The sequence below is a fragment of the Mustela putorius genome, unplaced genomic scaffold (assembly GCF_011764305.1).
Source record: "Mustela putorius furo isolate JIRA1106 unplaced genomic scaffold, ASM1176430v1.1 tig00003836_pilon_pilon_pilon, whole genome shotgun sequence".
In the NCBI taxonomy this organism is placed as follows: Eukaryota; Metazoa; Chordata; class Mammalia; order Carnivora; family Mustelidae; genus Mustela; species Mustela putorius.
Genome location: NW_025421989.1, coordinates 13,904,889 through 13,930,614, shown reverse-complemented (window position 1 = coordinate 13,930,614; position 25,726 = coordinate 13,904,889). Strand labels below are relative to the sequence as shown.

The 25,726-nt window shown below is 44.2% G+C and overlaps 1 long non-coding RNA gene across 1 annotated transcript in view; it reads left to right on the top strand.

The window, feature by feature from the left end:
- Nucleotides 1–9,268: 9,268 nt before the first annotated feature.
- Nucleotides 9,269–25,726, top strand: part of LOC106006497 — a 139,118-nt gene continuing 122,660 nt past the window's right edge. The window contains exon 1 of the long non-coding RNA XR_001180581.2: nucleotides 9,269–9,446. This is a non-coding gene — a long non-coding RNA (uncharacterized LOC106006497). The remainder of the gene's footprint in view (nucleotides 9,447–25,726) is intronic.

Genomic DNA, 25,726 nt, shown 5'->3' with positions numbered 1-25,726 from the left:
GTTTAGGCAAAGGCATAGCAGGAACCACGAAGTCCTGACAAGATGCAAGCAGAATGAGCCCAGACTGGATGCACTTTTGGGGCCCAAGGAAGCAGATGCGGGACTGTGAGAGATCAGCTTATTAGCCCCACTTCCATATGCTATCTTGTATCCATGCCCTTTGCTTGTTAACTTTGCATCTTCTCTTATAAAAGGCCAAATGGACTTCCTTAGCGGTTGATTTTGGGTTTGGCCTTGAGACTTAGTTGGAACAATGAATGGGGAAAGAGGTAGCACAAGTCCAGTTTTGAAGCAAGCCTTAAAAGGCCTCACCTGTTTCTTTCCTCTCATGTTTTGCCATCTTTGTGGGGAAAGCTGCTTATTCAGCCGAGGCCCAAGAATGAGCCCACGTGAAAGGGAATCGGGCCCAGCCTATTGCAAGGAACCACTCCCATCTGGGTCCTATACAGCTTGAAAGAGGGCCTCCTAGCTGACCTCAAGCTAATTTGTTTTTTAAAGATTTTATGTATTACTTTATAATAAATAAGAGAGAGAGCACAAGCAGGGGGAGTGGCAGGCAGAGCAGGCAGAGGGAGAATCAGGCTCTCCCCACCGAGCCAGGGGCCCAGTGTAGGACTTGATCCCAGGACCCTGGGATCACGACCTGAGCTGAAGGCTGGCACTTAATGGGCTGAGCTCCCCAGACATCCCTCAAAGTAATTTATATGAGCTCCAGGCAATGTAAAGGTGTGGGAGAAATAAATGTTTACTGTGAACCCTGAAATTTTTGTGATTGATACCTAACTGATATACAGGGACTGTCACTGAATAACGGAGGATTATTATTTCCAGGTATTTCACTGAAGAGTATTAAGAGAACATCTGCAAATTCCAGACTGGTGTCTTCAAGTTCTGAGGATGGTGGAATGACCCACTGTGTCTTGGTGACCTTTGGAGATAGCTGGCACAGAGCCCTCACGGGGCAGTGACTGACACCAAGTCACGGCTCTTTTCCAGGTAGGTTTTCCTGAGTGGCCACGCCCACAGAGATCTTCGTGTTCTCTACTCTCTGCACTTAAACTGCCTGTGTTTCTCCTTTTGCTCTCATCATAGGCCATCACACTTAGAGCGGCTTCGTTCCAAATCTTTCCAGATAAGTGGATCTACATCACTCTATTTTTATCTATGTGGTCATATCTGTATTTTGTCCATGGGGTCCTAATGAAGGATCTGGTCAAGCACCTTGCTGAGACCCACATGTATTATGTTTAAAGCAGTGGTTTTTGCGAATGTGTCACTTCTGGACCGTCTTCACAAGGTTTGTCCACTTCCATGTACAAAAAAAGAGGGTTGAGGGGGCTGAGAGACCGTCGGCAGGCTGGTGCCCGCATGCCTGGCTGTGACTCGTAAAGGACTATATAATGCTGAGAGAGGAGCCTTGGAGAGAGCTGTGTAGGGGAGAAGGGGAGGCTGGAGGAGGCAGAGGGCTAGGCTGGAATGAAAGCACTGTCCTGGCAAAGAAGGTGTTGAGAAGGAAGCCATTGGAGGGCATTGCTAAGGACCAGGAGTGGGCACTGGCATGGGGTAGGGATGGGAGGCTGTGGGGGAGGGAGCAGGGTGAATGCCGAGGTTAAGACAGGGTGAAGGCCAGGGCATGGTGTAGAGGCCGGCAGGGTAAATTGTTGGGCAAGTAAAGTCGATGGACTGTAATGGTGTCATGTAAACTTACCTTGTTTTCCATGAGAAGGGATCTGTGTTCCACACTGCAGGAAACTTTGGTGTAAATCAGCAGTCTTCCCAATCTTTTTTGCTTACATATCTCTTAAAAGAATTTTGAGAAACTACATACGCCTTCACACTTTTGAAGTTGAAACCTAAAATCTTTCGTAAGTTTAAATATTGTCACCCCAAAGGATGTAATAGCCAGTGCACCATAAATACTGGTATTTAAAAATAGAACTCTTATATGGCCCCTATAGAATAGTATCATTATGATAGGATAGCCATCATCATCCATTTTAGATGTGTAAGACAGGCTCTTTAACTGTCAGAAATTTTACATCATTTCTTTTACCCTTTGCCCACTTCCCCCACAGAATTTTATCCTGATGTCATGTATTTTTATGCTTGATGGCCTTTTATTGAACACTCTCTCAGATATCTCAGCGACAAAATGTGCATACGAATTTAAAATTTATTTTCTATAACTGTAAATAATAGTAATTATTAAATATAAGAAGAAGCATTTTATTAGAAATGCATCTCTTAATGAGTTGGATGGAGTAGGGAGGGCTGGTTATGAGATCTCCAATAAAGGAAACTTGGCCCACACGTGTATCTTCAATTGGCCCTTCTCTTAGCATCTTGGGAGGTGTTTTTACACCCTAAGGCAATGTGCCTTGGTAAGGTTTGGAACCTTGGGTACCCAGACTTCTATGTTCCACGTGTACTAAGATGATGGTGATGTAGCTGATATTGCAGTAAATTGAAGATGCCCTTTGTCTATTTCCTGGGTCCCCAGAAGCCCCCAGATCTTTGTGTGACTCCGGGGCAGGGGAAGGAACCTGATAATGTCTAAGACTAGACTTCCTACAAACATGACAGAATGGGTACTTAGAGCCCGATTTACTTTGATTCAAAGAATACAAGGAAAAGAACCATTTCTGGTATAGTTGAATTCCTGACATTGAGATTCATGCCTGCTCCGTGAGAAGAGAGGGGAGAGAGTGTTGGATTGTGTGATCATCAAGGGTGAGGTCAGCTACCTGTTGTTACCATCACTTAGCAACTGGATGACCTGGGCAACTGGTCATGTGCATCTCATTGTCCATGTGTACAATGGGGTTGAAATCAGTCTTATGCATACTCCTGTGGTATTGTGAGGCTCATACGAGATCAAATGACGCTTTTGACATCATTTTGTAAACCATCAAGAACCCTTTCTTATCTTTATTTGTAAACTTGTTATTTGGAAATAATGATAGATTCACGGCTAGTTGCAAATACATGTACTGGAAAGTCCTATGCAGCCTACATTCTCCCTCCATCATCCATGCTCAACTATAGCACAGCATCAAAACCAGAACTTATTCTGATACCGCAGGTTATAGGTTATATTCGTGTGTGTGTGTGTGTGTGTGTGTGTGTGTGTAGCTTTGTGTAATTACCATCACAATACATCTTCCATCATCACTAGGCTTTCTCATGCTACCTCTTTATGGCCACAAACCCCTCCTTTACAATCCCTAACCCCTGGCAACCACTCTAGTCTTTATCTCTATTGTTCTGTTATTTGGAGAATATTATAGACATCAAACCGTGGTATGTAGTCTTTTGAGATTGGCTTTTTCCCTTCGCATAATTCCCTTGAGGTCCGTCTAAGTTGTTAACTGTATCAACAGTTGATTCCTTTGTACAATATGAATATGAGCTGCTGTGAATATTTGCGTACAGATTTTTAAAAAGATGTTATTTATTTATTTGACAGAGACCACAAGTAGGCAGAGAGGCAGGCAGAGAGAGGAGGAAATAGGCTCCCCGCTGAGCAGAGAGCCCGATGTGGGGCTCAATCCCAGGACCCTGAGACCATAACCTGAGTCGAAGGCAGAGGCTTTAACCCACTGAGCCACCCAGGCGCCCCTGTGGACAGATTTTTGAGTAAACATGACTTTGAGTTTCCATTTCTTCAGGATATGGACTATTGTGGGTTGTATGGTAAATGCCTATCTATATTTACAAGAAACTTCCAAGCTGTCTTGCATTTTCCATTTCTAACAATAATGTACAAATGCTCAGTTTTCTTTGTACCTCACCAGCATTTAGTGTTTTCACCATCTTTTATTTTCAGCATTCTGATAGATGCTCAATGATATCTCATTGTGGTTTTAGTTTACATTTCTCTAGCAGCTAATGATGTTGAACATCCTTACATGTGCTTATATGTCACATGTAAATCCTCTTTGGTGAAATGTGTGGTTATGTCTCTTGCCTATTTTCTAATTGAGTTGTTTGTTTTTTTAATGTTGAACTGTGGAAGTTCTTTATATATTTTAGATATAAATCTTTCGTTGGGTCTGTGGTTTGCAAATATTTCCTCCCAATAAGCAGTTTGTGTTTTTACCCTTTTAAAAAAAAGATTTATTTATTTATTTGAGAGAGAGAGAGAGAGTGCGTGTGCACATGCACGTGCGTGGGGAGAGGGGCAGAGGGTGAGAATCTCCAAGTAGACTCCCTGGTGAGTGACAAGCCAGATGTAGGGCTCAATCCCACGACCCATGACATCATGACCTGAGCCAAAACCAAGAGCTGGACGCTCAACTAACTGAGCCAGCCAAGTGTCCCCTTTTATCCTTTTAACCGTCTTTCACAGAGCAAAAGTTTTTAATTTTATGAGGTCCAATTTATACATTTTCTTTCCCTCAGTTTTAAGCAGGCTCCTCACTGAGCAAGGAGCCCGATGCAGGGCTTGGTCCCAGGACCCTGGGATCATGACCTGAACCGAAGGCAGATGCCCAACCAACTGAGCCAACCAGGAGCCCCAATATACATTTTTTGTTTCATGGATTGTGCTTTTGTTGCCAAGTGTGCAAACTCTTTGCCTAGGCCTGGATCCCTAAGATTTTCTAATTTTTTTCTGAAAGTTTTATCGCTTTATTTTTTACATTTAAGTCCATGATCCATTTTGAGTTAATTTTTGTCTATGGTGTGAAACTTTGGTTGAGTTTTCTTTCTTTTCTGCCTGTGGTTGTCTAATTTCTCTAACATGATGTGTTGAAAAGTCTATCTTTTCTTCATTGCATTGCTTTTGCACCTTTGTCAGAAATCAGTTGGCACGTTTGTATGGCTCTGTTTCTGGGTTTTCTTTTTTGTTCTTTTGATCTATGTGTCTATCCCTCTGCCGGTGTCATGCTCTCTTGATTAGTGATATACGAAGTCTTTATATCAGATACAGTGATTCCTCCCATTTTATTCCTTTTGAAAATTGTTTTAGCTATTCAAGGTCCTTTGCCTTTTCATATAAATTTTATAATAGTCTTATCTATGTCTATTAAAAAAAACCTTGCTGGGATTTTGATTGCAATTGCACTGAGACTACAAATTTCAGTTTGGGGGAAGTTTACATCTTTACTGTGTTTAGTATTCAAATCTATGAGCATGATGTGTCTCCATTTATTTAGGTCTTCTTTGATTTTTTTTATCAGTGTTTTTTATTTTCAGGATACAAGTCCTGAACATGTTTTTCGAAGATTATACTTAAGTATTTCATTTTTTGGGTTGTTGTGAATGTAAATGGTATTGAGTTTTAAATTTTGGTTTCTGTATATTTATTGTTAGTTGATATAAATGGTATGATTATTTCCGTGTGTTTATCCTATATGTGCAACCTTGTTGAATTCATTAATTCTGGGATTTTTTTTTTTGTAGACTCCTTGGAATTTCCTGTTTACATAAACATGTCATTTGCCAACTGACATTATTTTTTTCTCTTTCTTTCCAAACTGTGTGCAACTTATTTCCTTTCCACAATAAGGCTATTGTGCTTACCAGGACTCCCAGTACTATGTTGAATGAGAATGGTGAGAATGGACATCCTTTTCATAGAGGAAAAGTATTCAGTCTTTCACCGTTAAGTATGATGTTAGTTGCAGGATTTTTGTAGATGTGCTTTATCAAGTTGAGGACCTTTTCCTCTATTCCTAGTTGATTGACCTTTTAAAACAATCATGAATGGGAGTCTTCAAGAAGTTTTAAAATGGGGCGCCTGGGTGGCTCAGTGGGTTAAGCCGCTGCCTTCGGCTCAGGTCATGATCCCAGGGTCCTGGGATCGAGTCCCGCATCGGGCTCTCTGCTTATCAGGGAGCCTGCTTCCCCCCCCTCCTCTCTGTCTGCCTCTCCATCTACTTGTGATTTCTCTCTGTCAAATAAATAAATAAATAAATAAGAAGTTTTAAAATTTTGTTATTTTCTTTCAATATTTTTAAATAATACTTTTAGAGGCCACTTTTAGGCAACCAGTGTTGCCTAAACAGCAGAAGGTAGAAAGACCCATAGTGACCCCCTGCCTGAATCCAGACAGACCCAATCAGGTGACCTACCTCAAAATATCTGTAGGCCCTAACTAGTCCGTCGGCTACTTATAGCTAGGCACATTTACCAGAAAAGGGAGAATTCCATATGTCGCCATACTTCTCTGTCTTCCTCCTTTAAAAACAGCCCTCACTCACTGGCTCACTGCAGACAGCCTCCCCTCTGCTGTCCTGCCTGCCGCTCCCTTGCAGTGTATTTAGTAAACTTCTATCTCCTTTGCTCTACCTCGGGTGAATCCTGTCGCCTCCTGCACCACTGGCTTCTATCATTGTTGTTTCACATTTGGGGCCCCCATCCAATTGGACAGATACCCCATTTAGATACCACAATACTTAATTGAGATCCTGGCTCTTTGTGAAGTTCTAATATGAGGACATGTCATTCTGTCAAGTCTGTCCCTCCTGGGTGGGTAGGAGGACCCAGCTGAGGGTAGGACATTTTGTTGGGTGGGACTGAGGAAAATGGAGGGAAGAGATCTTGGGGCCCTGCCAACGGGCGCTGTTACCAAGTTCTCCAACCAAAAACCATGGTGCTGAGAAAGTTATTAGTTTCCTGTTGCTGCTATAACAAATTACCACAAATTTAGTGGCTTAACAAAAATTTATTCTCTTGCAGCTCTGGACTAAAATCAAGGTGTTTCTAGGGTTGTGTTCCTTCTGGAGGATTCAGGGGAGAATCCATTTCCTTGCCTTTTCCAGGTTCTAGAAGCTGCCTACATTCCTTGGCTATGTTCCTCCATCTCTGAAGCACACCACTCCATCCTCTGGTTCCATGACTACATTTCCTTTTTTCCTTTTGACCTTAACTCTGCCACCTCCTTCTTATAAGGATCCTTGTGATTTCATTGGGCCCACCTGGATAATCTAGGATAATCTCCGTAAGCTCCTTAATTTAGGGTGGCTCAGTCGGTTAAGTTACTGAGTTCAGCTCAGGTCATGATTTCAAGGTTGTTGGATTGAGCCCAGCCTTGGGCTCCCTGCTCAGCAGGGAGTCTGCAGGAGATTCTCTCTCCCTCTGCCCCCTCCCTGCTGCGCTTGTGTGCTTTGTGTGCTCGCTCAATAAATAAATAAATGAATCTTTTTAAAAAGATCCTTTTTAAAACTTAAACTCAATTACCCAGCACATCATTAGTTTCAGATGTAGTGTTCAATGATTCATCAGTTTTTTTAAAAAGATCTTTAATCACATCAGCAAAGTCCTTTCTGCCATGTAAAGTAACGTGGTCACAGGTTCCAGGCATTAGGATGTGGACAGCTTTTGAGGGAGGAGGCCTTACTCAGCCTAACAGAGAGGGTGACTGTGGATGTGAGGAAGAGGTATTCTAAAGAGAAGGGTATGGAGTGAAACAGACTGTGGTTTGAATCCCCCATCCAGCTTTATAGGCAGGGTTACGTCCACTGAATTTTTTAATCTGCATAAGTTTTTCTTCATCTGCAAAACTGTAACCTCTGCTGTGGTAGAGATGACAGGTGCCCATCAGAAATGTATACGACCCTCCCAGAGTATGCCGTTGTGAGTATGAAGCAGCTTTGCAGTCAAGGACTACATTTCCCAGTACCATTTGCATCTAGGTGAGGCCCATGTGACTACCAGTGCAATGTGAGCGGAAGTGCTGTGTTTCACTTCCTGGCCGAGCTACCGGTTGTCCATGCTCTCCTCTCTCACCTGCTGTCTTCATGTTGACTCCCAGGTGACCATGGAAGCCTAGTGATGAAGATGATAAAACTTCCATTAGCTTGGGTTCCTCCATAACTTCATGGGGGAGAGTCTGTCCTTCTGTCTGCCAAAATGGACAACTGTCTGGGACTATAATGTGGGCCAAAACCAGATTGTATTAAGCTACTGAAATTTTAGGTTTATTCATTACAACAGCTCGGATTGTCTTCAGCAATACATCTACCTTGCAGGCTATTAGTATCCCCTGGGACTGTAAAGTGAAACAATGTGTGTAAAGCCCATGTTAAGGAACGAAGGAACTCAGGGATTGGATGCCTAGAGCAGTGGTTCTTACCCCAGAGCATGCATCAGAATCCTGGAGGGCTTGTTAAAAATACAGATGCAAGACCTTACTTCAAGAGGGTGTTGATTTTGGGGTGGGCCTCATGGCACCCTGAACATCTCCTTAGGTCTCTTTCTCTTGCCTGTCTTTTCTGCTTGGCTGTGCCTTCCAGGAGGGCAGGCGCCGGGTCTAACTTGTCGGTGGCTCCAATCCCAGAAGTAGCATAGTATGTGACAAGTAATCGTCCCCCAACCAGGTTGGCAGTCTTCAGCTGCAAGAACTGAGTTAGAATCCGTAGGCTGCAGTTAAAGGGTTTGATGATTTCTTTGTTCCTAAATAGCTTTGACTGGGGTTCTTTGTTCCTTCATGATCCTGTTAAAGTAAGGAGATGGCACAGCAGTAAAAGCCTGAGCTGTTGTCTGCCAAGGAGATTTTCACTTTGTACTTTTGCTGGTATCTCTTTGGAAGAGCTCCTGGGGTTGACGAACTAGTTTGCGTGCCAGAAAGTTTATCTTTTCCCCTACTGGGAAAAATATAGTTTGCCTTTGCATTTTGGGGGTTTAATCTCTGAATGACCACATTCACTTGATCATGCTGGAGGATTGCATTTCAGAGAGCTGCTGTCCTTTTGCAAAAGTGCACAGACTGTATTTGCGCTCGCAGGACTTCCCCGCAGAACGGCAGGCACAGGGTCCCCAGCAACTGGCAGTCACTTCTCTGGGGCTCTCCCCATGCCAAGGCAGAGGAGGAGGTATCGTTCTCTTGCCATGAGGGGACTTGTGGGCGGGGGGGGGAGGGTGGGTGGTAAAGTTGAGGCTCTAGGAGCAGCCGTTAAAAAGCAAATGTTATCTAGGAAAGGGGAGAGGGGTTGAAAGTGACAGTTCTGTATACTTGGCAGTTCTGCCTGGGGCGGCCTCTGAACTCTCTCTCTTTGAAGGAAGAAGTTTGGCATTAGCAGTTCTGGAGTCTTCGTGATTTTAGGAGCTGAAAGCTGCCTGGGGGGCCGGAGGGTGGCAGTTGAGGGCAGGAGCACCGTTTCAGCCGGCCTGGTGTCCATGGCACTGGTGTGGGGCTGCCCGAGGCCCGGGAGGCGGCTGGACGAGGATGCCTTTGGGACAGTCTGTCCTTGTGCCCAGGCCCTCCCAGAATTCTGACAACACAGATCCCCGCCCACTTGGGTCGGCTGTAGAGGCCTGAGCTATATCCAGTTTCAATTTCTTGGGTTAATTTATACTCCACTATAAACAAACTCTTGTAACAGCTAAGAACCGGAAAGGATAAAGAAGCTGTTTTTCCATTGCGGTCTCTTTCTTCTGATTGGTCGTGAAGCGAGTTTTTCAAGAACAGAGACCCCAGATTTTGCCCACAGGGGATCTGGAAGGTGGGTATTGGGGAGGACGTGCCGGGTCATTCATCAGGGACCCCTCCATGCTTGGCTCTGTGCTTGGGGGCCTTCACTTGTATTGAAGCAGGGAAAGGGGAGAGTTATGCACCCCCCCACCCTCGACCTGGAGTTTAACCATAACTCACAGCGTGGTGCAATGTGGGAAAATAAACAGGGCAGTGGCCTTCCTAGACCTCTCAAACTCGAGTGACTTGCCTAAATCTCCTCGGTAAGCCTGTGTTTCAGTATCAAGCTATTTTCTAACTGAGGTTTTTAATTTTACTTTGGGTTTTCAGGGAGATGTGCTGTTGTATGGGGTAGTGTTGCGGAAGCTCTTTCCCCGCCCCCATTTCAAATTGTAGCTCATGGAACGTATTTGGGACCCTGTACAATTTTTACCCGTTAACCTCATCTAAATTAGCCAAAAGAAGATGATCCCGGATCTTCTCCACCCCTCTGTGTTTTGTTTTTATTTTCTTGTTTGCATACTGAAACTTGTAGAATTGGTTTTGTAGAATTGGTTTTCCAGTAGCTCTGGGTTTTGAGTACCAGGCCTGCCAGTGATTTGGTTCATTTCTTTATGTCACCATGTCTGTCCGCCATTGTCTTGAAATTGGAGGGGATTTGCGTCTCAAAAGCTCATAGTGAGTTTTCTGTGTTTTAATTTCAGGCTCTTTCTTCCAGACATGGTAGTAAAATGAGAGGAGCCCTCGTGATTTTTAGTATGTATGTGTATAAATTCTGTGTTTATGATTGTTGAGAGATTACCTTTAAACTTTCTCTTTTAGTCTCTAGTTCAATGTAGTTTATAAATGGCTGCTATGGATTTATCACTTTAAAAAAATCAAGTTTGAGCTGAGGTTATTTTTCAGCTTTATTGAGGTATAATTGACAAAATTGTATCATGTTTAAAGTGTACATCAGGATGATTTGATGTATGCATACATTGTGAAAGGGTCCCCCCTCGCTTTGTTAATTACTGTAACCATCAACTCACATATTTATCTCTTTAAATGTTTTTTTTGTGAGAACATTTAAGTCTCGTCTCTAATTCCGATCATGCAATACAGTGTTACCAACTATAATAACCAATGCTGTACATTAGATTCTCGGATCTTGTTCATTTTTTTAAAAGATTTTTTATTTATTTGACAGAGATCACAAGTAGGCAGAGATTGGGAGTGGGGGGAAGCAGGCTCCCAGTCAAGCAGGGAGCCCGATGCGGGACTTGATCCCAGGACCCTGAGATCATGACCTGAGCTGAAGGCAGAGGCTTAACCCACTGAGCCACCCAGTCTTCCCGATTTTGTTCATTTTTATAGCTGAAAGTTCGTACCCTTTTAAACCAACCTCTCCCTATTTCTCCTACTCCCAACTCATGGCAACCATGTGTATACTGTCTTGTGAGTTTGACTTTTTTTTCAATTCTACATGTAAGTGATATCATGCAGTATTTATTTGTCTTTTTCTGACTTATTTCACTTACCGAATGTTCTCAAGGTCCATCCATGTTGTCACAAAGGGCAGCATTTCCTTCTTTCTCATGGCTGAATAATACTCCAATTTTAGGTGTATCATATGTACATTATGTATGTATGTTATATATAATATGTATAATACACATACCACATCTTTTTTTTCTTTGTGCTGATAACTTCTTTATTTAGCACCTCCAATGTGCGAAGGACAGTACTAGGTGTTACGAAGTTTCAGAGAAGAAAAACACAAGCTTAAGAAGCTCACAATATAGTAATTATGTGACTTTAATAATAACTAATAATAACAATACCACCTAATACTCCTGAACATTAAAAATGCCAATATACTAAAAAATCATTGAATTGTGCACCTAAAAATATGTGCCGGGCATTTCACATATATTGCTTCTCTTTGTATCTCTTTTTAAATCTATTCATATCTTTTTAAAAAATTTAGATATAATCGACATGCAACATTATATTAGATTCAGGTGTATAAAATAATGATTGGAAATTTGTATATTTTATGAAATGATCACCACAATAAATTTGGCTGATATCCATCACCATGCATACTTAAAAAACTTCTTTTTTCCTTGTGATGAAAACTTCAAGGTCTACTCTCTCAGTAACTTTCAAGGATACAATGTGGTATTATTAACTATGGTTCTCATGCTCTATATTTCATCCCCACGGCTTATTTATTGTATGGCTGGGATGCCACATCTTTTTAAACCCATTTATCCATTGAGAGACCCTTAGGGGGCTGAGATTATTTTTTTTTAAGGTTTATTTATTGGACAGAGAGAGACAGAGATCACAAGTAGGCAGAGAGGCAGGCAGAGAGAAAGGGGGATGCAGGCTCCCTGCTGAGCAGAGAGCCCGATGTGGAGCCTCGATCCCAGGACCCTGAGATCATGACCCAAGCCAAAGGCAGAGGCTTAACCCACTGAGCCACCCAGGCACCCCTGAGATTATTTTTAATTCTAGACTTCATGTTGGTAGCAAATTGTCAAAGGGATAGTTTCCTATGGGAGCACTGAATGTACACTGCAGTTTTTACAAAATCCAGGAACAAGGTGGAAGAGTCTAGGGCAGTGTGTGCCTGTTCTGCCTCGGGCTCATTATTCCCACCCAACACACCCATCCCCCACTTGTAGATAAAGACCAGTCATGGTCTATTTGCAATCCCTTTTCTGGGTTCCTTTTCACCCGTTTCTGATTTTGCCAGACCTGCAACTTGACACAGGCCCTGACCCTTCTTGGAGTTTCCCTCCCGATTCCTACCCCCTATGTCATCTGCTGTGGTAGGAAACAGAGTCTAGTTCCTCATGTCAGGCCTGCCCCAGTCTCTTGGCTAGTGCCTCAGTTAATGCAGGACAGGGACATAGCTCTTCTCAGGAAGGAATAAGCTGCTAGGGAAATTTTGGGTCACCAGAGCCTGGGCTACTGGAAGGCAGACCCTTATTCCTGTGGCCAAGTATCAAGGGACTATGAAGATAACCCATTTTGGGGGCCAGAACAGTCAGGGAGGGGGCCTGAGCCATATCTGGCTGAGGAAGAGGGCCTCAGAGCCGGGAGGTACCTGATTTCATTGTAAATAAAACATCAGGGCAAGCATATACTTCAAAAATAAATAAATAAGTAAAATATTTAAAGGGGCAGCTGGTTGGCTCAGTCAGTGGAGCATGTGACTCTTGATCTTGGGGTTATGAGTTCGAGCCCCATCTTGGGTGTGCGCCTATGTTAAAAAATAAATATGATTTTTTTTTTTAAACGAAGGCTTTAGGGCAGTGTGAACAAACTATTATACTTGATGACGGAGGTAAACTGGGGCAGAGAAAAAAAAAACCCAGCTAGGGGTTTTGTAAAGGGTGTTGAATTGACCTAGAGATATATAATTTAAGAACATGTTAATTTTTGGCAGACTAACACTTCATTAGAAAAGGACATTCTATGACCTTGTTACTCAAAGGAAGGTTCATGAGAAGTATAGACCTCTCCTGGGAGCTTGTTAGAAAATGCAATCTTGGACCACGCCCGGAGCGCTACTGGAGTCCCCAGCTGACTCACATGCACATAAAAGTTTGGGGGTTACCTCTCCCTCTCCCTGTTCCGCAGTCCCACGTCCACCTCTCCCCTCCTCTGCCCCCTCCCCCCTCCCCCCTCTTTTTTGTTTTCGAAAAACTTTTTATTTGGCAATAATTAGAGATTTATAGGAATTTACGAAGCTAGTATAGACATTAGATTCTTCCCTGTTTCCCCCAGTGGTTACAACTTACATAATTGTAGCGCTGCATCACTTCTCCCCAAGACTGCAAAAGCATTAAGCTTACTTACCGAAAGCTGGTACACCTATTGGTGCTTACTCGGGTTGTGGGCCACTGTCGTGCCTCGTTCTGCCTGGCAGGGTTCTGTAGGTAAAGGAGATGGTGCTGCCAGGTGCAAGGGGAGACAGCATCGCTAGCAGAGTGGTGGGTGCTGGTGCTGTGCAGTCGTTCCTTTGTGCGTTCTATCATGGAGCTTCAAATGGTCAGTGCCAAGAGGGGAGTCACGGCGTGGGACATAGCAGCCGGAGCTGGAGAGGCGGGGAGGCCAGGCCAGTCCTTGGATCCTGGATGAGCATAAATGAGGAGAGCTCAGTTTGAGTGCGAGAGAAACGACGTCCTTGGCACATCTGGAATCAACATTGACATGAATGGAGATGGGGAAGCAGTTGACAGGGCCATCCCGGTAAATCTGAGTATAGAGTTTCGTGTTTTACATGGATTCTCTTTGCAAGGCTCTGAAGGCTCTGATCTGAGGTATCTTCAGGTCATGGAGTGATGCCCTCGGAGAGCCTGTGTCCTTAGCATCTCTGCTTGTGTTTGTCACTTAGAGGAACCCAACACCAGCGCTCGCGTGGACGGCCCACCCTGAGCCTGGCTGGGGAAAGCAAGCCCCGCCGTGCCTCGGGCCCTCCCCACCCTGCCACCGAGGGGGCCTGGTCGGGAGGGTGGTCTGCGGGGACCGGCCGCGCCTGGCGTCTCTGGGCAGCTCGTGTGGTGCCGTCTCTTTGTACAAAACATTTTTCAGAAATTCTTTTCAGTAAGATGCAGAGTCCTCTCCAACTTTTCAACCTGATGTGATAAAATAATTTGATTTTGTTCTAGATTTCCTGTAGCTGTGAATTGTTTAAACGTGTCTGATTCAGGATAAAACGTAAACACGTGCTGTTAATGATTTCTTGTGGATTTTACTGTTTTGCCTTCGAATAAAAACTTTTTTTAAAGACCTTAAAAAAAAAAAAAAGTTCTAGGTCTTAGAGGCCTAGAACTCTGAACCTGACCTTGTCACTCAATTAAAACAAGGTGCGTTTGTGAAGAGAGTCTGGGTTTGATGGGCCATAGTTGGTGGCAGCTTGAAAAACCAGGAGAGGCGTGAGCTCAACAGAGTCAGGTAGAAACAGAGGCATGAAGACAGAAGGCCACACGACACTGAGGACAAGGCAAGGGACGTTGGGTCAAAAACCTGACTGAGTCCAACGTGAGCAGGGCCAAAGGCAGAAAGAAAGGCTGCTTGCGTCCGGTTCCAGGACACACAGGAGCAGGCACAGCTGGTGGAAGCTGAGTTACGGGGAGCCCAGAAGCAAATGGACAAGGGCCGAGTTCCTGGCCCGCCTTGCATCAGCGGCCTTGTACCCTCAGAGTGCTAGGGATCACCAAACTCCTGGGAGGGAATAAGGGGCCCGAGCGTGCTGAGCTTAGAAAGCTAACTACGCACTGGGGGTGACATCCATGTCACGCACCGTCACACTGTGTCTCTCCTCTGATTCTGAAAGCCACGTAGCTTGTTACCTTGCTCCTCAAAGTACAGGGAGCAGCAGCGCCAGCCCCACCTGGCAGCCCGTGAGACATGCAGGCTCCCAGCTTCCGCCCGGACCTGGTGCGTCGCAGGCTGTTGCAGCAGAAGCCTCCGGCTGCAGTAGCTTTGGTGCACTTCGGCCTCAGAGGAGTGCTGGCTAACAAGCCCGGAGGCATCCTTGAGACGGGAGATCGCCGTCCTATCTGTCAGCAGTTACCTGTCTCTGCAACAGTCTGTTTCCTGGCTCCCAACAGTGACTTAGAGGGCCGGGGTTCTCAGCCCTGGCTGCCCATAAGAGTAACGTGAGGTGCTTCTTAAAATACAGATGCTGAGGGCCCCAGCTTGGGACATTTGAATCCGATGAGGAGCTGGGATGGCATTCTGATTCCATTGGTCTGGGCTGGGCCCCAGGCATCAAGAGTTTCCAAAGCTTCTCAGGTGATTCCAGTATGGAGCCTGCTGGAAACCTGGGAACTGGGGGAGGACGGATGAGGAGGCAGCAGAGGGCTCTCTCTGTGTGAAAGTGAGGCATGAAGGTTGCCGAGGCCTCAAAGAGGCTGGCAGTAAAAGGATCCTGCAGCTCAGGGGTCAGGCGTTCTGGGAAGAGGGCTCAGTGCTGAGCAGTCCTCAAATGGGAACACACCGCACCAACCCACCGGCCAAGGGGCTTGGGCCCTTGTTCCCCGTAAATGGCAGGTAATAGATTTGGGCCACATTGGTGTGGTATGAGGCATGAAAGGAAAGCCTTTTCTCTGAAGCAGGGGGGACCTGATCAGAACCGATTGGAAGACTGTCATGACTACTGTCACAAAAAAATTGGGGCATGGTCCAGAGGGGAGGCAGGGAAATGAGTTTGGAGACTCACTGCTGAGGTTCAGGCCAGCAATGATGGTGACTGGGCTAGGATGGTGGCCCAGGAGACCTGGATCGTGGGAAGGTCAGGGCCTTGCCCAGTCTACACCCTACCTTGCCTCCTTCCTCCCTGTAGTTTGCCTGGACCCCCGGCTGCTGTAGCCCAGGAAGGCCAGCAGACAATGTAAGTGGGTGGCCATCAGTACTCTGTGGCTAAGGAGGAGACCAGCCTCATGACTTGCCATCCAGCCTTGACCCGATGTCTTTCATGTATCTTTCTGTCTTGTTTTTGGCTTCCAACACACTGCATCTCAGCCTTTCCACATCAAATAAAGAAATACATGTATAGAAACTGCAAATTGTCCCCAGTATGCAACTCTCCTTTTCTTATGTAAAAAGAAAACTCTTGATTTTTAGTTAGGTACCTTTCCCAGCCTACCATAGATCTAAGTGTGGCCATATGAGTAAGTTCTGGCAAATGGGATAAGAACAGCCATGATGTGTCCTTCTTCCTACTTGCTAGAATGGGGTGAAGGTCCACCTTGGAGATGGATCAAAAGGAGAGCTGAAGCCTGGGTCCCATGATGACTTCTGTGTGAGTCAGAAATGAACTTTTGTCTTGTGTAAGCCAGTGTCTCCTTCCCATGCTGTTGAACGTATTTCTTCCCTAACAGAGCTCTAGTCATGCCATAACTCTTTCTGAGTGCCTGTATGTGCTGGACACTTTTACATGTTTGAGACCACAACACACTAAAGCCTGGAGGTAGACCGTTGTCACCACCATATATATTTTTTAAAAGATTTTATTTATTTATTTGACAGAGAGAGATTACAAGTAGGCAGAGAGAGAGAGAGAGAGAGAGAGAGAGAGGAAAGCAGGTTCCCTGCTGAGCAGAGAGCCTGATGCGGGACTCGATCCCAGGACCCTGAGATCATGACCTGAGCCGAAGGCAATGGCTTAACCCACTGAGCCACCCAGGCGCCCGTTGCCACCATATTTACATATGATGAGTTCGTCTCCGGTGTCAGTGAGAGGATCTGAGATTTTGTCCCAGTCCGTATGATCCCAGATCTCCGGCTTTTCTGCATTAAGCCTTCCAGTGGTTGATACAAATTTAGGCATTCTGAGTTTTATTAAGGATGTACATTTGACCCTTAAACAACATGGGTTTGAATAGCACAGGTCAACGTATTTGTGGATTTTTTTACTGTACAGTACTGTAAAACATATTTTCCTTATGATTTTCTTAACATTTTCTTTTCTTTAGCTGACTTTAAGAGTACAGTAGTACATAGAACATAGAAAATATGTATTAATGGACTGTTTATGTTATTGATAAGGCTTCCAGGCACAGGTAGGCTATTAGTGATTAAGTTTTGGGGAGTCAAAACTTACATGTGGATCAAGGGTCAACTGTAATACTGAGTAGATGCCAAATGGAAATCTGGGCTCCCAGAGGTAAGCCAGAGCAAGGCATCTCAAACTTGTAAGGACATAGGATTCTCTTGGGGATTATCCCACTTCTACATAAAAGCACAAAAGGCAAAAGAAAACAAAACAAAAATGTGTGTGCTCCATTATTTCTGCCCCTGATATTCGCCTGAACAGCCCACAGCTACTTTAATAATAAAATATTATTTTGTGTTATTACTATTACTTTACAGAATTTCCTAGGATGGGGTTAATTTGATTGGATTGGCATAGAGCAGAGGTTCTCAAAGTGTGGTCCAAGGACCAGAAGCATCAGCATCACCCGGGAACTTGTTAGAACTGCGGATTCTCAGGCCCTGCCTCAGAGCTGTGGAAGCAGAGACTCTAACGGTGGCGCCCAGGGATATGGAGGGTCTCCCCACGGGATTCTGATGCACACTCAAGTTTGAGAATACTGGTGTCAAAGAAAAAGGCTGGAAAGAGGTGGTTCCGTGATGGAATAAAAGCCTCCAGCTGGGAATGGGAAAACCTGCAGTCCAATGCCAGCTGTCTTAAATGGAGATGGAAGCACGAGCTTCACTAAATACTTCACGGAATTAAGCACATTGATATTTTTACCATATACACGTTGAGAACACAGACTCTAGAGCCTGGTCTGCGTTCAGATCCCAGCTCTGCAGTTACTAGCTCAGACAAGTTCTGCTAACATGGGGACGATGATTAGTATACCTACCTCATATTGTTACAAAGATTAAATGAGTTAACTTTTGTAAAGCAGATGGAAGCGTATCTGGTGTTAAGTTCATAGAAATGTTTGTTAAGTAACAAGAACAACAATATATGCAACACTTGGTCTGCACAGTGACTGCTCAGAAAATATCTTTAGTTTAAGAAAATGGAACCAACTGAGGTTATGGGGGAAAGGACAGTAAAAGGACCCCAAGGACTCAGTATTCCTGAAAGAGAGGAGGATGGAAATCGAGACCAAGAGAACCTCTCCCCACTTCCCACGTGAGCCCCATCCCCACCCCCAGCACGCCTATCCCAGGGTAACCTCGTGATGTGTAAGAGCTTTCTGCCCGCCATGGCGGGACTCAGCAGGCATTTGGTGGAAACAGTCCCTTAGATGGCCCGACATCTCTGCAAAGTGTCCGTTCGGGTTCAAGAGTGGTGGGAACCTGGCCAGTGAGGCTGATGGCAGCCCTGCCACCCCTCCGGGGAGCCGAGTGGATCCACCAAAAGGAGGGACTGGTGTTATATAAAGTGTAACTCTTTTAACATTTTTTAATTTCTCATTTTACTATTATCTTTAATATTTTATTATTGTTTAAATACCTGTATTGAGATATACTTTGCATACCATAACATTCGCCCATTTTAAGTGTACAATTTAGTGGCATTTCAGTAAATTTACCAAGTTGTACCACCATCACCATAATCTGGTCCGGGAACGTTTCTAGAAGCCCCATGAGAGCCTTTGCACCCATCTACATTTCATCCGTCTTCTCACTCTCAGCCCCAGGCAACAACTCATCTACTTTTGTGTCTCTATTGAGTTGCCTTTTATGGACATTTGGTATAAATGGAGTGGCCTTTTGGCATCTGACTTTGTTTTCTTAGCATCATACTTTTGAGGTTCGTTCATGTAGTACCATGTATCCTCGCTTCATTCTTTTGTATTGCTGAGGAGCGTCATGTCGTCTGCCCGGGCCGCCTTCTCTCCGCTCACCAGCTGACGGACACTTGGGTTGTTTCCACATTTTAGCCCTTGGGAATAATATCTCTGTGAACATCTACATGAACACCGTTGTGTGACCATATGTTTTCATTTCCCTTGAGTGAATTTCTCTAGGAGTGAAACTGTTGGATGGTGGGGGTAAATTCAGCTTTCAAGTTTAAAGAAATTGCTGGACTGCTTTATACCTTGGCTGTACCATTTTACCATCTCACCAGCCATGGGACAGAGGTTTCAGTTTCTCCACATCCTTATCAGTGTTTGATAGTGTCTGGGTTTTTTTGATGATAGCCGTTTTAGCCGGTGTGAAATGATGTCTCATTGTGGAGACGATTTGTGTTTTCCTGGTGACTGATCATGGTGAGCATCTTTTCATGTGCTTCTTGGCCATTCCTGTATCTTCTTTGTGAAAATGTCTATTGGTAGCTATAGAATTTTTGTGTTTGAAGCTGGACGTGAAATGGCTGGCACCTCACCTAGCCCCTGCGCGTACAGACAGGAGGACTCTTTCCACAGTGAGTCTGGATCCCTCAGACTGGTGCTAGGCTGGGGTTTCCAGGAGACTAGCTGTTGCATCAGTCACTTAAAACTCGTTCACCTAAGGATTAGGGAGCACTTCTATAAACTGCTGAACTAGAAGAATAACGTGGTGATTAAAATAAATGCTTGGGGGCGCCTGGGTGGCTTAGTGGGTTAAAGCCTCTGCCTTCAGCTCAGGTCATGATCTTAGGGTCCTGGGATCGAGCCCCACATGGGGGGGGGTCTCTGCTCAGCGGGGAGCCTGTTCCCTTCCTCTCTCTCTGCCTGCCTCTCTGCCTACTTGAGATCTCTCTCTGTCAAATAAATAATAAAAATCTTTAAAATAAATGCTTGATTTTTTTCTGTGAATTATATTTTTCTCCTCCTCCTCCTCCTCCCCCTCCCCCTTCTTTTCTTAAAGCAAGTTAACCTTCTGTGGAAAAACAATCACCAAGCTAAGCTTGGATTTATTTAGCTGTTGTTAAGATATGTGCATATTTTAGAAGATGGAGATTTCAATTGTTTTCTATTTAGGCCTTGTTTTCCTTTACATTCTGAATGCTCACATCACCAAGTGAGTTGGTGCATTTGTGTGAATCTGAGTAACAAATGATGCCACTCAGGGCCCTGCCACTTTCTTGGAGAAGGCATATAGATGGCATGTAGTGAGTAAAAATACACTGCTGACTAGCAAGTCGCACAAGAGCATTTGTGGGATGGCACATAGAGCAAATGGCATTAGGGATAATGGAGAAAGGGTAATGAATGGGAGCCAACACATTTCCTGGGGCTTTGAAGTATGGCTCTAATATACTCTCTAGGAAAGGCTATAGTACTGAAAATTCCAAACCATGCTCTGGTGCTTGTGGGGAACCACTGCAGAGTTTATACCAGAGGTCAACTCCAAGGTCTGATGGCCAGGCCTTCCTCTAGAACATGTAGCATGTTCTAGAGATATTGCTCCCAAATCTGGCTAGCTCAGGGGCTCAGAATGTGATGGGGTGAGAAACTATGATTCCAAGAACTATCGATACTAGGAGAATGCAGAGTGCCACTATTATCTGTGTCAAAGCTACCTTTAGTAACCAACAGTGGCCACTGGTCAGCAGGAGGATGCTAGAAAGAGCCATAGGAATAGGCTGAGAGGGGCTGGAAGATTCCTTCCTTATTGTAGTCATCGTGTCCCACAGGCGTTGAAGGATATCATTCAAAGGGTCACCAAGGAGAGGACCCCAGCCACCAGGGATTCCTATGCAACTGGGTGTATTGATTTGTAAAATGAACATTATAATAGTCATGCGGTAGAGTTGACGTGAGATGAAATGTATTCATTCTGCCGGTAGAAAGTAGGCACTCAGTGAACAGGCTGTTGTTACGCTGTGTTCATGCGTGTTGAGTGTTTTGCTTGTGGGTGACACAGCGCAGGTAGCTGTGATTTCTTCAGCCGTTGATTGCTTCATTCATTGAGTCATTCCTTCAAGTCACATTTCTTTAACCTACTATGTAACATTAGTTGTTCTGGGTACAGAGAATGCAGATGTATAAAACAGGGCCTCTGTCCCCAAGTTTTAAAAATCTAGTCGGGAAGTTAATTCCAGAAGAGTGTGTCTTGACAATGACAGAAGATTGAATAAAGTACCATTGGAAGACAGAAAAGAAAGCAAGCAATTCATTGCTCCTGGGATCAAGAAAGGAGATATTTGAGCTGAGCTTTGAAGGATGAACTAAAAGCTTATAAGATAGAGATGGCGGGGGAGCATTTCCAGAAGACCAGATAGAAACCAGCAAGGACCTGGTCACAAGGTTATGGTGTGTTCGGAGATCTTTAAGTGTCCTAGTGACTACGGTGTGGTGGTGGGATTAGGTGGTAGCATGGTTGGGGGGTTATGGACTGGAACTGTACTTTAGGGTGAGGTTTCAAAAGGCTGTAAATGTCATTTTAAGTACTTCAAGGTCAGCACTGCAACACTGCAGGCAAAAAGAAGACGGAATGGGTTCTGGCAGGACGAAGTGACTATTTTTCCAAATTAGTAAATTTTTTCAGCTTGCTGGGTACATGTCAGCTAGTAGACATAACCCAGTTGGTCCAGCCTCTTTAGAAAAATGGTTTATGGAAGGAGAAATCCAAAATTCAGTAAGAAAGCTAATAGATCACCTGACCTCTAACCGTTGATTTAAAAAAAAAAAATCCCATTACAATAAAAACCATTATAAAGACAGCCTGATACACCACTATTTCTCTCTCTAGGCAGATGGCTTAGAAACATCGTATTCTTTTTATCTAGTCACAATAACTTACATACAACGGCTAACCCAGTGCAATAAATTCCATCTTTGTTCCCTGCACATATAACGGTCCCTTTTTTACAGGGAAAGCAACTGGTGCTGGACCACAGGCAGGAAGAGGAGGCCGAGTTGAACTGTAGCTGAACTCCGTCTAGTTTTTCTCTTCAACTATCTATCAATCCCCAACCATTCCTTGACTCCCTCTACCCTCTCCCCCACAAACATTCCAGTCCCTTCATCCAGAAAGCTCACTGGCACTCCCAAGCCACCCCCCAACTTCCCAAACAAAACACTCTCACCCCAAATAATTGGAACTCAAAAAGGAACCCCTCCTGATCTCCAAATAAGGTGGATTCTTGGCATCTGAGGATTCAGCAGCTGCCATTCCAGTGCTTTGTGATTGACCCTGACAGTCATTCTGTTTCGGGGAGGGCTGTAAGTTTCCGGCACTGCGGCAAGCCTCTTATGGACGGAAGTCCTGTCAGTTGCTAGCAACCACATCTGAAGCTGGCTTTCTTTTCCCTGCCTGTCACAGACACATTCTTGCTCAGGAAGTTACGTTTTACCGCACTTGATGAAGGATGTTCTGTTCTGTGGATATTAACCAGTTTGAGAATTCAAGAGGGTCCTATAGTTAGTATCTTTGGGACATTAAAGATCTTTTCGACTGCTCAATACTTGCTGATACTGCATGGGGGTGTGGTCCTTAGGTGTACGGATGGGCGTGTCTTCTTTAACCTTATATCTGAAAAAAAGTTTCAGCCCACGTATAAATGGTAAAAATAGTATAATGAACTTCCATAAACTGCTGCCTAGATTTACTTTACATTCCTCAGTAGGTAAGACAATGAAGCCAAGTAATTGGTGAGGCAATATTAGTAAGATAACACTGGCTACTCTAACAGATGTCCAGACCTTTCTCTCTCTGCCATATATATATATGTACATATGCACACACGCATATGCATGCGTATGTGTATTTATATACGTCATTTATTTACTGAACCATTTGAGACTAACTTGTAGACAACATGACATTTGACCTCTAAATATTTCAGGATATAATGATATTCTCTTGCAAAACCACAGTGCAATTATCCAATTCAGGAAATTGAGAATTGATGCACGAGTCCACATTGAAATGTTGCTGATTGTGTCAATACTGTCTTGTTTTTGTTTTTTGTTTGTTTTTTTTTTTTGTATTTGTTTGTTTTTAAACAGTCGCTGTTCCAATCCAGGACCCAGCGTTGCATTCCATCCCCTTTAGTTTAGAACGGTTTCTCTGTCTCTGTGAAGTTTCATGACACCGACTTACTTTGAAGAGTACAGTCCCACCCTCTCACAGAATGTTCCTTGCTTTGGATTTGTCTGATGCTTCCTCAAGACTGGAATCAGGTTAGGCATTTTGGGTTAGATCTGTACTTGGATTTTAATTTTTACCCTTGTTAATTAAGAACGTGATTTTCAAACATTGCAGTCAGTATCAAAAAAATTCTCCTGCCACAAAATATCCTAGGTGAGTTCCAAGGGGACTCATTTCAGTGGAGTTTCTACCCCTGCACCTTAACTAGCACAGATGATGGATGTCACTTGTCAGGTGGCTGATGTGGAGTAGAAGCTAACATAGCAAATGGTCCTCCTGGTGGGTCACTTTCTTCCGACATTGCTGGTCTGTCCCTGGAGTCTTGTTGCTCCAGTGTTTTCCATTTGCCTCACCACACTGCTGCCCCTCAGTAAAGCATCTGAGAGTCAGCGATGGGGGAATGTGCAGACACGGAACAGCGTTTGCCAGTATCTTTCTTACTTTTACCAAAAACACCACAAAATATAATAAATAATTCATATTAAACTGCACTTATCAAAACAGGACAAGTTCATTTTGCAATACAGCCTCATTGACTTGAATCACTGTTAATTCTCAGTTATTCATTAAGTGGGCCTGGATGGTGCCTACTCACTGACACTGGTCACAGTTGGCGAGCTTTCACGGATTCGCATGCGGAATGTTGGGCCTCACATGGTAGGATGTGGAAGCAAAAGGAACTTGAATGTGTACCTCATTCTTTCTTCTTTAATTCATTCAACAAAATGCTGTTGAGAAGCTACTTCATGTCAAGCTCTGTGCAAAGTGTTAAAATTTTAGGGGTTCAAGACCTAGTCCTAAGTCAAGTGGGTGAAAAGGCAAAGAGGTTCCCTTGTGATGATTTTAGGACTCTTGCTTCAGCCGCTGGCCCAATGTTGCTGGCATCGTATACAGGCATGTTCTCGAACCTTCCCAGGAGCTAAGAAGCCTTCTTTCAGTGTCGGCACATGTCATTACTCTGTCTTCAGCCTGCCACTAACATTTTTAGCCTGCATTCTCCCTACTTTCGATGACCCTCAGTGCCTCTCTGTATTAAGGGCTGCAGAGATGTCCTTTATGCCTTGGATTATGCCAGGTAGATCTAGCAATTCATTCAAAAGCCACTATGGTGCAGACCTGGTAGAATGGAAATAACGCTGGACTTGCATCCAGGTGTCGTGTGTTCCTGGCCCTGGCATGGATGGACTGTTGTTCACCATACCTATTATGCTCTCCTCTTTTGGGATACAGAGCTGATCTCTGTTTTCCAGGCTCTCTTGGAAGTTAAGTGTGACTCTGTCATTGAGTTCTAGCCAATAGAGTGTGAGCAGAAATTATATGTGTGTGTGTGCATGTACGTATGTGTATATGTATGCATGGATGTATATATAGCTTTTGGTCCTGACTCATAGAAACCTGTCACATGTGTTCTGCCATGCTCTTTTCTGTTCATGCGGCAAGCCACATATTGGTGTTAGAGCCCCAAGGTGCCAGGCACCTGATCCTTGAATCCTCATACCCCTTCCATAGGATGCAGGGGTACCCACATTGGATTATTATGGAACCAAGAAATACATGCCTGTGTATTAAATCCCTGGGATCTTGGAGTCTCTTAGAGTAGCTACTGCTACCTTAACAAATACCCAGTCATGCCAGTACCTTTGACTCATGGTCTTACCTTCTGTCTACCCTTGGGCAAGTCAGTTAAGGTCCCAGAGTCTCTATAACCTCCTAAGATAGACATTGTTGGCCCCATTTTGCAGATAAAAAGATTTGATTGGATTAAATGAGGAAACATTTGCAAAGATATTTTGTGGACAATTATACAGATATAAGGTGGTACTATTATTATTGGATCTTGCTCCCATAGGCAGCTGCTATAATGCTTTCCATTCAGGTGCCTCAGTTCCTTCCCTCACCAAGCAACATTTCCTGCTGAATGTGTAGCTGAGGTTCTGGAACACCTGTACTGTTTGGCTACATAAGTCAGGGTAAAGGAGCCCTCAGACCGTGCTGACTCCCCTCGACTTCTCAGTCAGTCGACCATGCCTACCTCAGCTGGGCTGCTGACAGCTCCCGACTTGCTAGGTGATGTTTTAGAACATGACCTCCTGACTGACTAATCCCTATGGTCATCTAGGGCCCAATCATAAGTGTCGGAACTGTGAGTTTCCCAAGCCTTTCCTGGATCCCTAAAGGTCTCAAAATAGCAAACATTGCACTGAGTGCTCACGATCTGCGGTTTCTGAATGCATTTCCACAGGTGGTCTTCACAACTACCTAGGGAAGGAGACACTTTCTCATCTTCATTTTCCAGATGATAACACTGAGGCTTAGAGAGGGTAAGAAATTCATTGGGGATCAGTCAGTGTAGACAAATTCAACCTTGTGCCTCTAAAAGACCTATGCTCTTCACCTCCATGTACCAACAGTTAACTGCTTCACAGGCCAGCATCACCCATTCCCTTCTAGAAGTCTCATTGCTGAGAAAGCCAAGACTCCTTGTAGGACAGAAAGAGGTTACCTTTTTAAAGGAGCCAGCGACAATCATCCCTTTGGATGTTTCCAATGGACATTAACATTCCTGTACACTTTCCTCCAAATTTGTTATTTATCTTATTTATTATACTTCAACTTGCCTACAGGTTTTACTAATGTGGGTTTTTAATTGTTAGAATTCCCTGGGGGAAAATGCAGAGTAACATTGTAATATCAACGTTCAGCATCTTTGGGAAAGGGCAGGGGTGGATGGTCTTCCTACTTGCATAGGGCTGGCTTCCTTCAATACAT